The sequence below is a fragment of the Hippocampus comes genome, unplaced genomic scaffold (genome assembly GCF_001891065.2).
Source record: "Hippocampus comes isolate QL1 unplaced genomic scaffold, H_comes_QL1_v1.1 scaffold39, whole genome shotgun sequence".
Lineage (NCBI taxonomy): Eukaryota > Metazoa > Chordata > Actinopteri > Syngnathiformes > Syngnathidae > Hippocampus > Hippocampus comes.
Window position 1 is genome coordinate 3,788,685 of NW_017842054.1, and position 4,862 is coordinate 3,793,546.

General features: G+C 43.9%; 1 protein-coding gene across 4 annotated transcripts in view; it reads right to left on the bottom strand.

Moving 5' to 3' along the window:
* Positions 1 to 4,862, bottom strand: part of ctbp2a (C-terminal binding protein 2a) — a 50,451-nt gene that overhangs the window by 14,559 nt on the left and 31,030 nt on the right. The gene's annotated exons all lie outside the window — the stretch shown is intronic.

A 4,862-nucleotide genomic window follows, 5' to 3' on the forward strand; every position in this document is an offset into this window, starting at 1 on the left:
AAAGAAGAAGAAAAAACAGAAGTGGATGTTTTAAAGGATTCTCTCACGTCCTCTCTTGTTTCCAAATGTGTCCTCCTCCTTGGTCACCTCACCCCCTGAAGCTCCATGTCTTTTATTTCCTCGAGGAAGGGAAAGGATGGAGAATGGATGTTGAATAAAAAAAAAATTTAAAAAAAGAAAAAAAACTCGGCACTCCTTTTAAATCTCCACTGAAAGGGAACCCAAAAACAAAACCAAAAAAAATAAATAAATAAGGACTGGATTTCTATTTATCTCGAGCCAACAGCGACGAGCGCTTCTCTACGCGCTCCTCTTCTTCTTCTTCTTCTTCCTCTTCTTCTTCCTCCTCCTCGTCTCGTCCAGATCACTTGCACCCCCCCCTACTCGCAGCACTCCCCCCCCCCCCCCCCTGCTCTTGGAGACGGCAGGTTTTTGGTCTTTTCACTCAGACGTCAGGCAGCCTTTTGTTGCCATCCACAGAGAGGGAGAGAGGGAGAGGGAGAGGGGAATTGGGGGAGGAGGGGGGAGGGTGGAATGGAAAAGCCCAAAAAGAAAAAAAAAAAAAGACAGAGAGGGGAGGAAAAAAATGCACGAGGAGGACCAGTCGCAGCGAGTGTCGCCTCCCCTTGTTCTCTTTTGCTCATTTTTTTTTTTTTTACATCCCCTCCCTTTTTTTATTAGTGGTGATGTGGCCTTCAGGGTCCTTTAAGAGCGCCAGATTCTTTTGTATCCACACACTCAAGCTGTTTTTCTCTGGTATCGCTCACATTTTATTTGGACACATTCCTCCAAATGTCATTTCAACCGGGAATTAAAGCTACTCGTCCACACATACAAGGTTATTATGGATAAATCTTATTTTCACCGTTATGACGTTCCTCCGACATCAATGCCCAGTGAAAAATCTCGCGCAATTGCAGGTTGTCAAGTGCATACCAAAACAACAGGTGGCGCTATAACCCATATTCAGGACATCATTGTTGCCGAAGCTGACACCCAAAGAAAGCTACTTCTAGTTTGACCCCTCTCACATACAAACTTATTAAAAACATACTTTTGAACGTGAGTTTCCACTAATGAGTGTATCATATATCATTTTGATGAAATGACATTCGCACAGTTCTCCTTATTAGAGGCACAGTGTGCTCGCTTCAAGCTGTTGGTCACTCCCATCTGAGGATTACTTCTGAACTGACACATGAAACTAAAGAATTAAACATTATGTTTAAAGACCGAAATGTTCAATAAACTAGATTATTTCATCTATGGCTAGCTTAACGTTAGCATTTAATGCAAAAGGTCATACCGTGAATGGGCTGACAGAAATGAGGCTAAATGTTATAAAACGTCTCGCTTTAAATTTCGCTGAATCCTAATCAGGAGGGATCATGTTGTGGTGCGTCTCCAAATTCAAACTGGGGGGCTGACTGCTTATAAACCCGTGTTATAGTGGTGGTGGCGCCAATGACAAAAACGAAACCATATTAAATGTCCACCAAGGCAGGTAGATTTAAAAAAAAAAAAAAAACACCTTTAAATTTAGCCGACTTCTTTCAGCCAAGACGACACACGTATACAAAGAAGCAAACAAACAAAAAACACGCCTGAGCAGGTACGCCGCATGACGGCAAAGACCTTCAAATCCTTCGGTCTTAAAGTCTTCCGTAAATAGGGATTACCGAGTGACAGATTAAAGCTGTTACTACCTCTACTACGCGACTATGATTGACAGCTTAATTGGATTTATCTAATGAAGGTTAATAAATTAGACCTCCAGGTTACAACTCTGAAGCCGTTCAGTCAATTAACGGGGAATTGAATACCCGCCCGGCAGCAGATTGATGTTCTATTGTCTGCGATTTGACACCGGTTGTTATGAATTCAGCTTTCAGGTGACGGCTACTTTTATGACGGTCGGAGATTGATGGCCCTACGAGTGTTTTCCAATGCAAACATTGACTGTCAATGACGCCTTCACGACCGCATTAGCATAGCTTAGCGGTTTAAATTTATCCCCGGTACAAATCAAGGTCCATCTGCCAATTTTTTGAAATCTGCCTTAAAAGCGAGGACCCGCAATCGTTCGCTCACCACATAAGGTTTAACCTCACCCAATGACAAGATCCCATTCCAGATCGGCCAAATATTGAGCCTTTAACGAAGATATAAATGACGCCGTTTGCAGCTACCAAATAACAGTACCAAAAAAAGTTCTTCGTACGACAAGCACGACTTCATACAAGCCGAATGTGAGCATTTAAAGCGTTACAACCTGCAACCAGAGTCCAAAACCGAGCTGTAGTTAAAAAAAAAAAAAAAACAAGACCTCATTCATGACAAGAGGACCGCGAACAGAGAGAAAGGTCAACTGCATAATCCCACCCCTGAAAATCCGTCATCCCCCCATCCTCTAAGAGCAGCCCCCCCCCGCCTTAACCCTCTCGCAACCAACGCTTCAAGTACAAACACCGTTCTGTGCGAGGGAATGAGAATACGTGAGTGGCGATGGAAAAAAAAAAAGGAGGAATGAAAGAGAGATTGCACAGCTGCAAGGGGGACGACAGATGTTCGTGTTGGGGGTTTGGGGAGGGGTCGTTGTCGGCGCATAAATTCTCATTCTCTTATTCATTCCTTGTCTGTGTGACACCATCACTCTCGTTTTCCCCGTCAGCCTCATGCATCACCTCGCCGCAAAAAAGGACGCGAGGAAGCAAGTGAGCGAGAGCACGTGTGGTTGAGGATACGATGGAGGAGGGAATGTGATGTTGATTGCACCCTCGTACGTGTCCATAGAATCCAAAATGTTGCGGAGTTTGAAGTGGGCATGAGTCGAGACGTGCACAGGAATTCTGGTGATGATTGACATGAAGCGACGCAATTTATTGATTTATTTCTTTTTCATGAAATGCTTTCGACTGTCTGTAGTCCAGCGATAGCGTTGCCATCGCGAGAAGCTACCGGCGGCCATCTTTCGATGTCACTCGCGAAGCGAGCCTAACTTGAATACATTGATTTCTCTGCTGTGTTTTTCACACGATTTTCTGTCCCTGCGGGCGAAAACGACGCAGCGTCTGGCGCGCAACTCGCCCGGAAATATATAAACAGAGGTCAAACAAATATGGCTCCGAAACTCAAGAGGCAGCACAGAACCGCACTTTTGGAGCGAGGAGGAAACTTTATTGCTGTGGCGAGTGACGAGAATAGAATGCGTTTTTATTTATTGACGGTACAAAGTAACAAGCAGAAATCGAGCCGCATGTCGCTTTTTTCGATAAAGAGATTCCAATGGATCACACTGTCCAGTCACGCGTATAAACGGGCTATCCCGAATGTTTCAGAAACCGGGATTTTGACCTTATCCTGAACATTGACTGCATGCAAATGTAGTTTTTGTAGCTTGCCCCAGTTTGTCCTGCACCAAAAAAAAAAAAAGGGTCTGCCCCAAAGTGGGACCGCACATGCGGGTTGTTCTTGTTTGAACACAAAAACCTGTGTATGAAACTGTACTTGATGGAAACGTGGCTTTGTGAAGTCACTCATGTATGTTAAAACCAGCCAATCAGCCTCTTCATTTTGTGGTCTTTTTTAGTTTGAGCGGACAGACATGAAGGAAAAAAAAAAAAAACACGGTAATGAATGAAAAGTGCCGAGTCGGGTATGACGTTTGTTTGGAAACATATTTCTCTCATTAACCCTTCCTCCACTGCCCACCGCAGACACACATATACACACACATACACACGCACGGCCATACGCACGCACTGCAATGATTTGATGATGAAGAAAGAAGGCCCGAGGATCAGGTTTTCCTAAAAGAAGACCAGCCAGAGTGAAAAGGAGAAGTGGAGCAATGCATGGATGCAAACCTCGCGCACTTTATCCTTTCATTAGGCAAAGAGGAAATGATCCTGCCTGATATCAAGGGGAACAGCTGGTGGGGGAGAGGACCTCTGCGCCACTTGCCAGCGCGCGCGCACGCGCACACACACACACACACACACACACACACACACACAAAAGTGGACATGCAAGCTGCGGAGAGCCAAAAGGGAGGTGCTGCCGTCTTCTGGTAACAATACTCTCAAAGTCCATGAAAAAAAAATAAAATAAAATAGTCATCCAGCGGGCATAATTGAAGCATGTTTGTTGTGGCCTGTATTTCAACGAGCAGATTCCCCAAAGGAGGCTTTTGGACTCCAATTTAATATTCCAGCGGGAGATTAATGACTAGTATGGATCACATCTTCATTCAGAATTCCAATAGTTTTACGCCCACGTAAACCTTGAGCGTGTCTAAATTGTCAAACTCATTTATGTCGAAAGTTAGCAGATTTTTAAAAAAAATGCCTCGGCGGCAACCAACTAAAGCAACATTGTACGTTCAATGGAGACTTTTTTTCTTTCTCCGTCAGACTGTTTCCATTCACTTCAGTCTGTATCAATTCAACAACTCATGCGGCTGCTTTCAATCATTCACTGGCTCAAACTGACGTTTTAAAAAGTGACGTGCGGCAGATCCAAATGGTCAAAAGGGTGTTGTTTTGGAAAAGCAGTCGAAATTTGTGTAGAATTTGAGAGGTGCTAAGTAGGTATTCATTTTTAAATTGTGGGTATGAAAGCAATATGTTCATCCAGCTCTTCATTTTCTCGAGCATTTATCCACATTTGAGTCGTAAGTGAGCTTCATGACAGCTTGTCAGTCAATCACAGAGCAAAAATAAGTTAATGAATAAATAAGTAAATAAATCAACACATTTACAGCTATGGAAAATTTCATCTTCCCCGGAGAGCATGTGAAGCAGCGATTCGAACCTCAAACCTCAGAACGGTGAAGCAGACGTAGTCGCCACTCGCCAGCCGCG